The sequence below is a fragment of the Colius striatus genome, chromosome 5 (genome assembly GCF_028858725.1).
Source record: "Colius striatus isolate bColStr4 chromosome 5, bColStr4.1.hap1, whole genome shotgun sequence".
NCBI classification, from domain to species: Eukaryota; Metazoa; Chordata; class Aves; order Coliiformes; family Coliidae; genus Colius; species Colius striatus.
The window spans coordinates 58,732,967-58,744,806 of NC_084763.1; the positions used below are offsets into that span (position 1 = coordinate 58,732,967).

Below are 11,840 nucleotides of genomic sequence, written 5' to 3' on the forward strand. Positions count from 1 at the left end.
GGGTCGGGGCTGGGACTCCAGGAGTTGGTGCTGGAAGTTGTGCCGGGCCGTTGCAGCCCCTTTGCTGCGCAGCCTGGTTTTGCCAAGCTCGGATTGGTGCTTCAGCCCCTTTGCCGCCTCCTTATTGGTGAAGCCTCGAGTCTGTTGTCCCTTCAGGTCCATCGAACGTGCCCTGGCCGCAGCTGTGAGAGGTTGTGGTTTATCTCTCACCTGAACAACCCGATGGGGAACACGGACCCCTGAGCAAATCGGGGACTGAACCCCTCACCCAAAGCACCAGCTGGGGATTCGAAGCCCTCCCTAGAGGGGGATTTGAACCCTTCCCCTCTCCGGGCATTCTCCAGCCGTTTCCTCAGCTGTGCTCGGGCAAAGGAGCAGCTCTGCTCTGTGCCTGCGGGAGCTCGGTGCCGGGCTTTGGGGGCTGAGTGGCTGCCGGGGGCTGCTGCAGCGGATCGCGGTGTGTCCATGGGATCGGTCTGGGCAGAAGGTGTCCCGAAGCCCCGGCGTGAGGGGAAGGTGAGCAGTGAGAGCAAGGCACCAGGGCCGCGTGTGAGCCGGGGCGCTGGGAGCGGTTCGTGCCGCTGGTGGGAGCGGCTGAGGGCAGGGCGAGGAGCGGGAGCGGGGCCGGGGCCGGGGCCGGTGCGAGCCCCGGGCCGTGGCGGGGGTGAAGCGGCGGCGCCGGGCGGAGGCGGGGAGGGGGCGGCGGCGGAGCGGGAGCTGAACGAGGGAGCCCGGGGGTGAAGCCGCCTCGGCCGGGCGGTTGCGGCGGGTCTGGGGGCGGCGCTGGTGGGGGAAGGGGCGGTTGGAGGCGGGGTCGGACCTTGTTGAAGCCTGCGGCGGCTGCTGCGTGGGGCGGCAACGGGCAGGCGGACCTGATTGAAACCCGCCGGGGTTCGGGCTGCCGCCGGCGTTAGGATGGAGCCCGGGAGCAGCTCAGGGACGGGGGAGGGGCTCTGGGGAGGCCCCGTGAGGTGAGTACATTCAATTCTTTGTCCGACTTTGATGTGAAACATCTGTGAGCACAACAATGGCCACAGGGAATCATTGCCCAGGGCAGCACAGCAACAGCACCTGCCGTTAGTACAGTCAGAAACAGCTTCTGGAATGCAAGTTCCCTTTGGCAGTCAGGGCTGGTTTTATGCTGTAGTCTGTCAGTTATTGTCATGACAGGGACTCTGGCTCCTAAGGTCCATGTTCCCTTCCACTCCGGGGGTAATGCTGCCGTGAGTTTTATTTCCACACAGCCACTGTTCTCTGGAGCTGCCCCATTCTGGCTCTTTATTTCTGGTTGTCAGCAGGGTTTAGTGTCAGTGGTGAGACTGCAATTGGTATCTCAGTGTGGTGTTGCCAAACTGGCCTCACAGCACCACCATTTGTGTCAGATGCTCTGCCTTGGGATTTCAGAGCACCAGAATTTGCTGAGGTCTGACCTGGAGCCGCTGGAGTGTTGAAGGAGTTCAGTTTGGTTTCCTGAGAATGCTGCTGCTGCTGAAGGTGTGTAGCTCGGTTCCAGAGACTGCTGATGTTCCTCAAGGCCTCGGCATCTTTGTCTGGGTGAAGTTTCTCAGGGCTGTTAATGTTTCTCAGGGCCTTACGACTCTGTCAGACCAAACACTGTCTAGAAGCAGAGTGCCCAAGGCGAGAGCAGCAGATGTTCAAGGTGTGAGTTATCTGTGCTAGCTGAGTGTCACCAAACCAGTGATGGCAAATCCCTTCAGCACATCAGTAACACACACGAGCCAAGAGCTGCTGGCAAGAGAAGCTCATCTAGAGGACAAGCAATGACCAAGCACCAGAGGAAACCAGGAATTGTAGAACTGGGTCATTGTTTCCTGGAATCAGTGTGTTTATGGGAAATGAGCCCATGGAAGGTGTGGAATGTTCATGTTTCAGTGTACACAGTGGGTGCACTTTGGCCTGTGGCACGCTCCTTTGGCAGAAGGACCCTGAGCAGCCAGGGCTGCATTAAAGAATTGCTGCTTCATCCCAGCTGGGCTGGGACTGAGGCCATTGTTGGTGCTGGAAGTTGTGCTGTGTCGTTGCAGCCCCTTTGCTGCACAGCCTGGTTTTGTCAAGCTCAGATTGTTGCTGTTCGGCCCCTTTGCTGCCTCTTCATTGGTGAAGCCACGAGTCTGTTGTCCCTTCAGGTCCATTGAACGTGCCCTTGCCGCAGCTGTGAGGTGTTGTGGTTTATCTCTTACCTGAACATCCAGATGGGGAACACGGACCCCTGAGCAAATCGGGGACTCAAACCCCTCACCCAAACCACACATCACATAACTCCTACAGGTTGGTCCCTTATTGCACAAGCCACCCTTGGCCAGCTGACTGTGCCAAGCTGCTGATTCTCTGCTGTTCTGGGCCAGAATGGAACAGGGGTTTGGGACAATGAGCTGTGTAAGTGTTGAGATTACAAACCCTTTTTCTCTTCCTTGTAAGCAATTCCGGCCAAGGTTGTTGTTGGACCTTTTCTGGCTCACAGGTGCTGGGGCTGAATAGTCCACCTTGTTGTCACTCTCATGTCCGTGGTGCCTGACTTCTCCTGCATGTTCTTTGCTTCAGAAAGGAGGCCGAGTTTTGCTCAGTGATGCAAACTTATCCATGTAAGTAAAGCTAACTGTTGGGTCACTGAAATGATGATGCTTTTATAACAAGCCCATCTCCTGGTAGCTTTCCAATACACTCGGGTGTTTTAGAGCCAGTGGCCCCTGCAGAGCCAGATCCTCACTGGTCTTGGCAGATTGAATCCTGTAACAGCTCCTGTGTCAGGGGCCCACACTGAACAGGCTGTGAGCTGGGTGAGTGTTTCCCAACACTGCCATGAGTATGCAGCAGCACTTGTGTGAGGTGCTGTGCCTCGGGATTTCATAAGAATGGGGATTTGCTGTGTTGCTGTCAGAGCTGAGGGGCATGAAGCTGGTGCTGTGGGTGCCCCCGTGCCTGGGGCTGCTGCTGTGTGCTCTCTGCCCCTGCTCCCCTCACTGCTCAGCTGCCGTGTAGCAATGTAGCTGAAGGAAAATGGACATGTGGCCCACCCAGACTTTGGTTATATGAGACCATAAGCTGCATTAGGCTCAGACACAGGCCTCAGACTTTAGCCATATCAGACAGTTGACAGTGGGCCTGAAGAATAGTCAAGGATGAGTTGCTTATGAGAATGTAGATATGAAAGCAGCTGTGTGTGGGAAAGAAACTGTGTGAGCTTAGAATAGAAATCAGACAGAGTAGGAATTAGGTAAAAGTAGTAGAAACTGCTGCTACAAGATACTGACATAGTTAAAGTTCACAAATCATATTCTGCTATTAGGCAGGTGAACAGAGCATGACAGATGGAGCTATCCAATCGTAACAGAATACATCATGTATGTAGGAAAGACTGACATATATCATGTGATTGAGTGCTAAAATAAACGGCTTCTGCATTGATGCATGCGCTGTGAATCCCGTCCCACGAGGTGGTCCCTGCGCTGCCGGGGGTCCTGTGCTGCAGCAGCTCTGTTCTGTGCCTAGGAGGGCTCAGTGCCAGGGTTTGGAGGCTGAGTGCTGCCTGGGGGCTGCTGCCAGGAATGGGTCTGTGAATGTGATTGGGGTTCCTTCTGGGCAGAAGGTGTCCCGAAGCCCCGGCGTGAGGGGAAGGTGAGCAGTGAGAGCAAGGCACCAGGGCCGCGTGTGAGCCGGGGCGCTGGGAGCGGTTCGTGCCGCTGGTGGGAGCGGCTGAGGGCAGGGCGAGGAGCGGGAGCGGGGCCGGGGCCGGGGCCGGTGCGAGCCCCGGGCCGTGGCGGGGGTGAAGCGGCGGCGCCGGGCGGAGGCGGGGAGGGGGCGGCGGCGGAGCGGGAGCTGAACGAGGGAGCCCGGGGGTGAAGCCGCCTCGGCCGGGCGGTTGCGGCGGGTCTAGGGGAGGCACTGGTCGGGAGGCGGTTGGAGGCGGGGTCGGACCTTGTTGAAGCCTGCGGCGGCTGCTGCGTGGGGCGGCAACGGGCAGGCGGACCTGATTGAAACCCGCCGGGGTTCGGGCTGCCGCCGGCGTTAGGCTGGAGCCCGGGAGCAGCTCAGGGACGGGGGGGGCTCTGGGGTCTCGTGAGGGACGAGGGTAGGTGGTGGCCGTTGCAGTGCTGGCTCAGGGCTGGGACTCGAGGAGCTTCAATTTCTTTCCCCCCTCACTGGTTTTGGGATTCAGGGAACTGAGGCCAGAAAAGCCGCTTTGAGTCACCTCTCCAGGAAATGCAAACGGCAGGTTAGTGTACTAAATGAAAGCTGGGGATATTCTCAGTGTCTTCAGCAGCTCTTGTTGGTGCTGGAAGTTGTGCCGGGCCGCTGCAGCCCCTTTGCTGCGCAGCCTGGTTTTGCCAAGCTCGGATTGGTGCTTCAGCCCCTTTGCCGCCTCCTTATTGGTGAAGCCTCGAGTCTGTTGTCCCTTCAGGTCCATCGAACGTGCCCTGGCCGCAGCTGTGAGAGGTTGTGGTTTATCTCTCACCTGAACAACCCGATGGGGAACACGGACCCCTGAGCAAACCAACGGGAGCGAGAAGGGTCCTTCTTACCAGCAGGTGAGTCAGCTGAGAGCTTTTCCCAGAGGAGAAGCAGGAGGGGTTTGAGGATTCAGTGCTGTGCTTGGCAGTAGCTGGCTGAGCCATGCCCACGTCCTGGCTGCAGCAGCCCCATGAGCAGAGCAGTGGCAGTGGTGTCCCCTGCCCAGGGGGGAGGGCAGATGAGATGTGGAAGGGTGTTGTGGGCACACAGATGGAGACAAGCCTCGTTAGCTCCTGCAGCAGTCTGTTATATTGCAAGAGCAAAGCAAACTGTCTACTGAGGTGTTGAACCTTTATCAGGCTGCAGCTGAAATGGCTGCAGTTCAGTTTGTACAGTGTAAACATAAGGGGAAAAAGAAGTAGTTTAGTCTGCAGCATTTGTGTGTGCTCTGACTAAAGGCACCTGCAGAGCTAGTCCCTGCACACACACCCCTCCTGTCTCCACTCTTGCTATCACAGCCAGTGTGTCTGTGTGAAAGCTTTTAACCTTTTTCTGTGTTATACATGTGTGGAAATCAATATGTGTCATGATCTGTTCATTGGTTGTTCAGAATATCATCTAAAGTTGATGTTAATATGTATATGAGCCTTCAGCTCTAGCAGCACCTTGGCAAAGGAGTTTCTCCTCCTCTTCCAGTAGTATTTCCTGTGTTGGAGCTCCAGCAGGTCACCCCCAGCCTGGCCTGGGGCAGGGGTGGTGTTCCTCTCCACGTGCCCTTGTTGTTGTTGACTCTCAGCAGGTTTCTCTCTGCCCAACTCTCAGCCTGCTCAGCTCTCACTGAATGGCAGCTCAGTCTCTGGTGCATCAGCCACTGCTGCCAGTTTGCTGCCATCAGAGAACTTGCTGAGGTAATGTGGCATTATTACTTAAGTGTCCTAGAAATTACAACTTATACTGAAGCTTATATTAAAAATCAGTGTTGTTCCTCAATTAAGGAAAGGTATAAAATCAGGAAGGCTCACGGGGCGGATATAGCTGCTGCTGTTATGTGAGAAATCCATAACACAGCAATTCCCTGCAAATACCAGGGAGTGTGGAGCAGAGTGGAGGCTCTGTGGTCAGACTCTGTGATGATACATGGGAACAAGATGGTCCTCTAGAACTGATCAGCAGCACTTTTGGTACTCTGAGCCAATGGCCTGTCAAATCTTGACTAAATGCTGTCCTAGTGTGAACTTTGCTTATTTTAATGTTATTTTAATACTAAAACACATCTCCATCCCAAAGGCCACCCACCTCCAAGCTGCCACCACTCCTCCTTGAGTCTGTGCCCTGAATTGTTTGTGAGCTGCACCTTTAAATGTGAGGTGAGAGGATTTTACACCAATCCTAATAAAGGTCCCCCTTGGGATGCCTCTGGTGAGACTTGAACTAAGTACTTCTGTGGGAAACTTAGAAACCTCTGTAGAGAACAACTCTGTAACATTTTATGGCCAGGCTGTACTTTGCAACGTCGCATGCTGTATTGTTTATAGATCCATTTTTGCATGTGCTTTCCCCTGCAGACAGTCCCTGTCCCCGGCAATCCTTAAGAACCTGTGTATCTGCTGCATGAGTCAAACTGCACTGCTTCAGTCACCAGTCGTCACAGTTTCTCACTGAACACGACCAGACCCTGGAGTGTGGCTGTGTTGGTTCATGAGCACGACTGGACTGAAGCTGCAGCCACTGTCAGTGAATCCAGAGCCCTGACAGTTCACAGGAGGTGAATGTGCCTGGACTGGTCATGGCAAATTGGGCACCACTTGGAATTTAAACCCAGCAGCACCAAACCTCCCACCTTGGTGAGGAGAGTTAGAACACAAGGGCGGGTTATTTTCTGCCAAACCACTCTGTCCCCTTTTAATGTGACAGGGAACACTCTGTCCCTCTATACAGGTCACTGATTCAGACCATAGCAGCTTTGCCCCAGGTGCTTTAGCAGTCCCTAAAGAGCTGGGGAACCCTGATTGCTTCTTGTCAAAGTCCCTCTTTCTCCACACACACACTGCCAAGGGCAGGAAACAGCTCCAAAGGTACAAGCAGGAAAAGGAGACGTGAGCACCAGGCTGGCTACAGCTCACACCCACAACCAGCCTCCTCCTGGCCCCTCAGCAAGAGCATGAGACCACGGGGACTGAACCCGAGGGCATGTTTTGTGAAACGGATGGAATCACAGGCACTGGTGGCTTCAATAATAAAGAGGCAGCAAAGAGGCTGAACAGCAACAATCAGAGCTTTGCAAAACCAGGCTGTGCAGCAAAGGGGCTGAAACAGCCCATCACAACTTCCAGCATCATCAAGAGCTGCTGAAACTCCACAAGTCCAGCAGCAATGGACATTATTTGACCCTTGCTAGGTTTTGAGCTCAGTCCACATATTCAATAGGTGTTTAAATATCAACTTCTCTGCTCTAGGCAGGACAAAGTTGGACTGAATGTGACGTTCCATGTAAGACAGAAGAGAGGGCACATGAACATAGAAGAGGGAGTAGGTGGATCAGAAAGTCTGGAAACTGTGAGTAGCTCAACAAAAGAGTCTGGGTTTGGTGAAGGGTTAAAATCCTAAGTTAGTGAGGGGCTCAAATCCTCATTTAGTGATTTGGGTGAGGAGTTAAAGTCCCCAGTTTGCTCAGAGGATTGTGTTCCCCATCTGGTTGTTCAGTTAGTAGAGAAAAAACAATTTAAGTTTCAGTGGTTGAGCCTCAAAGCCCCAGCAAGGGCACGTTTTATTAAATAGATGGGTTCACAGGCAGTGATGGCTTCACCAATGAAGAGGCAGCAAAGGGGCTGAACAGCAGCAGTGAGAGCTTTGCATAACCAGGCCGTGCAGCAAAGGGGCTGCAACGACCCGGCACAACTTCCAGCACCAACAAAGGCCTCATTCCCAGCGCAGTTCTACAATTCCTGGTTTCCTCTGGTGCTTGGTCATTGCTTGTCCTCTAGATGAGCCTCTCTTGCCAGCAGCTCTTGGCTCGTGTGTGTTACTGATGTGCTGAAGGGATTTGCCATCACTGGTTTAGTGACACTCAGCTAGCACAGATAACTCACACCTTGAACATCTGCTGCTCTCGCCTTGGGCACTCTGCTTCTAGACAGTGTTTGGTCTGACAGAGTCGTAAGGCCCTGAGAAACATTAACAGCCCTGTGAAACTTCACCCAGACAAAGATGCCGAGGCCTTGAGGAACATCAGCAGTCTCTGGAACCGAGCTACACACCTTCAGCAGCAGCAGAATTCTCAGGAAACCAAACTGAACTCCTTCAACACTCCAGCGGCTCCAGGTCAGACCTCAGCAAATTCTGGTGCTCTGAAATCCCAAGGCAGAGCATCTGACACAAATGGTGGTGCTGTGAGGCCAGTTTGGCAACACCACACTGATACCAATTACCAATTGCAGTCTCACCACTGACACTAAACCCTGCTGACAACCAGAAATAAAGAGCCAGAATGGGGCAGCTCCAGAGAACAGTGGCTGTGTGGAAATAAAACTCACAGAGAGTGGGAAATTAAAAATATATAATCATGTAAAACATAATAAAAATTATAATTCCACACCCAGAGTGGGAAGGTCAGTGCAGCTGGGTCAGGAAAAGGGTGAATCAGGCAGCTGGCCAAGTCATTTCCCAATGGACAGGAAGCTGTGTGGCTTGTGCAATAAGAGACCAATCTGTAGGAGTGATGTAATGAGTAAAATTAACAGGGAACCAACCAAGGAGGAAGGCAGCTCATTAGGTGTCCAAGGTCATTTGTTGTCTTTAATTTTCCCACTTGCATGTGGCTTGCAGAGAATGTGGAGGGCTCATACTGGGGCTCCATTTCTGCTTGACATTTGATAACATCAGCAGCAGAGTGTGGTCCCCATTCCCGGGACATTGCTAAAGGAGCTCTGTTGCTGTGCTGCCCAGGCCAATGATTCCCTGTGGCAATTGTTGTGCTCACAGATGTTTCACACCAAAGACAGACAAAGAATTTCATATACTCACCTCACGAGGCCTCTCCTGAGCAGCCCACTCAGCCTCCAAACCCCATCACCGAGCCTGCACAGGCACAGATCAGAGCTGTTCCAGCACAGGACCCCCGGCAGCTGAGCAGTGAGGGGAGCAGGGGCAGAGAGCACACAGCAGCAGCCCCAGGCACGGGGGCACCCACAGCACCAGCTTCATGCCCCTCAGCTCTGACAGCAACACAGCAAATTCCCATTCTTATGAAATCCCGAGGCACAGCACCTCACACAAGTGCTGCTGCATACTCATGGCAGTGTTGGGAAACACTCACCCAGCTCACAGCCTGTTCAGTGTGGGCCCCTGGCACAGGAGCTGTTACAGGATTCAATCTGCCAAGACCAGTGAGGATCTGGCTCTGCAGGGGCCACTGACTCTAAAACACCCGAGTGTATTGGAAAGCTACCAGGAGATGGGCTTGTTATAAAAGCATCATCATTTCAGTGACCCAACAGTTAGCTTTACTTACATGGATAAGTTTGCATCACTGAGCAAAACTCGGCCTCCTTTCTGAAGCAAAGAACATGCAGGAGAAGTCAGGCACCATGGACATGAGAGTGGCAACAAGGTGGACTATTCAGCCCCAGCACCTGTGAGCCAGAAAAGGTCCAACAACAACCTTGGCCGGAATTGCTTACAAGGAAGAGAAAAAGGGTTTGTAATCTCAACACTTACACAGCTCATTGTCCCAAACCCCTGTTCCATTCTGGCCCAGAACAGCAGAGAATCAGCAGCTTAGCTCAGTCAGCTGGCCAAGGGTGGCTTGTGCAATAAGGGACCAACCTGTAGGAGTTATGTGATGTGTGGTTTGGGTGAGGGGTTTGAGTCCCCGATTTGCTCAGGGGTCCGTGTTCCCCATCTGGATGTTCAGGTAAGAGATAAACCACAACATCTCACAGCTGCGGCAAGGGCACGTTCGATGGACCTGAAGGGACAACAGACTCGTGGCTTCACCAATGAAGAGGCAGCAAAGGGGCCGAACAGCAACAATCTGAGCTTGACAAAACCAGGCTGTGCAGCAAAGGGGCTGCAACGATACAGCACAACTTCCAGCACCAACAATGGCCTCAGTCCCAGCCCAGCTGGGATGAAGCAGCAATTCTTTAATGCAGCCCTGGCTGCTCAGGGTCCTTCTGCCAAAGGAGCGTGCCACAGGCCAAAGTGCACCCACTGTGTACACTGAAACACGAACATTCCACACCTTCCATGGGCTCATTTCCCATAAACACACTGATTCCAGGAAACAATGACCCAGTTCTACAATTCCTGGTTTCCTCTGGTGCTTGGTCATTGCTTGTCCTCTAGATGAGCTTCTCTTGCCAGCAGCTCTTGGCTCGTGTGTGTTACTGATGTGCTGAAGGGATTTGCCATCACTGGTTTGGTGACACTCAGCTAGCACAGATAACTCACACCTTGAACATCTGCTGCTCTCACTTTGGGCACTCTGCTTCTAGACAGTGTTTGGTCTGACAGAGTCGTAAGGCCCTGAGAAACATTAACAGCCCTGAGAAACTTCACCCAGACAAAGATGCCGAGGCCTTGAGGAACATCAGCAGTCTCTGGAACCGAGCTACACACCTTCAGCAGCAGCAGCATTCTCAGGAAACCAAACTGAACTCCTTCAATACTCCAGCGGCTCCAGGTCAGACCTCAGCAAATTCTGGTGCTCTGAAATCCCAAGGCAGAGCATCTGACACAAATGGTGGTGCTGTGAGGCCAGTTTGGCAACACCACACTGAGATACCAATTGCAGTCTCACCACTGACACTAAACCCTGCTGACAACCAGAAATAAAGAGCCAGAATGGGGCAGCTCCAGAGAACAGTGGCTGTGTGGAAATAAAACTCACAGAGAGTGGGAAATTAAAAATATATAATCATGTAAAACATAATAAAAATTATAATTCCACACCCAGAGTGGGAAGGTCAGTGCAGCTGGGTCAGGAAAAGGGTGAATCAGGCAGCTGGCCAAGTCATTTCCCAATGGACAGGAAGCTGTGTGGCTTGTGCAATAAGAGACCAATCTGTAGGAGTGATGTAATGAGTAAAATTAACAGGGAACCAACCAAGGAGGAAGGCAGCTCATTAGGTGTCCAAGGTCATTTGTTGTCTTTAATTTTCCCACTTGCATGTGGCTTGCAGAGAATGTGGCGGGCTCATACTGGGGCTCCATTTCTGCTTGACGTTTGATAACATCAGCAGCAGAGTGTGGTCCCCATTCCCGGGACATTGCTAAAGGAGCTCTGTTGCTGTGCTGCCCAGGCCAATGATTCCCTGTGGCAATTGTTGTGCTCACAGATGTTTCACACCAAAGACAGACAAAGAATTTCATATACTCACCTCACGAGGTCTCTCCTGAGCGGCCCACTCAGACTCCAAACCCCATCACCGAGCCTGCACAGGCACAGATCAGAGCTGTTCCAGCACAGGACCCCCGGCAGCTGAGCAGTGAGGGGAGCAGGGGCAGAGAGCACACAGCAGCAGCCCCAGGCATGGGGGCACCCACAGCACCAGCTTCATGCCCCTCAGCTCTGACAGCAACACAGCAAATTCCCATTCTTATGAAATCCCGAGGCACAGCACCTCACACAAGTGCTGCTGCATACTCATGGCAGTGTTGGGAAACACTCACCCAGCTCACAGCCTGTTCAGTGTGGGCCCCTGGCACAGGAGCTGTTACAGGATTCAATCTGCCAAGACCAGTGAGGATCTGGCTCTGCAGGGGCCACTGACTCTGAAACACCCGAGTGTATTGGAAAGCTACCAGGAGATGGGCTTGTTATAAAAGCATCATCATTTCAGTGACCCAACAGTTAGCTTTACTTACATGGATAAGTTTGCATCACTGAGCAAAACTCGGCCTCCTTTCTGAAGCAAAGAACATGCAGGAGAAGTCAGGCACCATGGACATGAGAGTGGCAACAAGGTGGACTATTCAGCCCCAGCACCTGTGAGCCAGAAAAGGTCCAACAACAACCTTGGCCGGAATTGCTTACAAGGAAGAGAAAAAGGGTTTGTAATCTCAACACTTACACAGCTCATTGTCCCAAACCCCTGTTCCATTCTGGCCCAGAACAGCAGAGAATCAGCAGCTTGGCACAGTCAGCTGGCCAAGGGTGGCTTGTGCAATAAGGGACCAACCTGTAGGAGTTATGTGATGTGTGGTTTGGGTGAGGGGTTTGAGTCCCCGATTTGCTCAGGGGTCCGTGTTCCCCATCTGGATGTTCAGGTAAGAGATAAACCACAACATCTCACAGCTGCGGCAAGGGCACGTTCAATGGACCTGAAGGGACAACAGACTCGTGGCTTCACCAATGAAGAGGCAGCAAA

General features: G+C 52.9%; 2 long non-coding RNA genes across 2 annotated transcripts; one reads left to right on the forward strand and one right to left on the reverse strand.

The window, feature by feature from the left end:
- Positions 1-908: 908 nt before the first annotated feature.
- On the forward strand, positions 909-1,936 carry LOC133625587 (uncharacterized). Its single transcript, XR_009818842.1, has 3 exons — positions 909-971; positions 1,405-1,494; positions 1,588-1,936. It is a non-coding gene; the product is annotated as an uncharacterized LOC133625587 (long non-coding RNA).
- A 5,270-nt stretch (positions 1,937-7,206) lies between these two features.
- On the reverse strand, positions 7,207-8,371 carry LOC133625586 (uncharacterized). Its single transcript, XR_009818841.1, has 2 exons — positions 7,728-8,371; positions 7,207-7,634 (listed from the first exon to the last, which is right to left on the reverse strand). It is a non-coding gene; the product is annotated as an uncharacterized LOC133625586 (long non-coding RNA).
- Between the last annotated feature and the right edge of the window lie 3,469 nt (positions 8,372-11,840).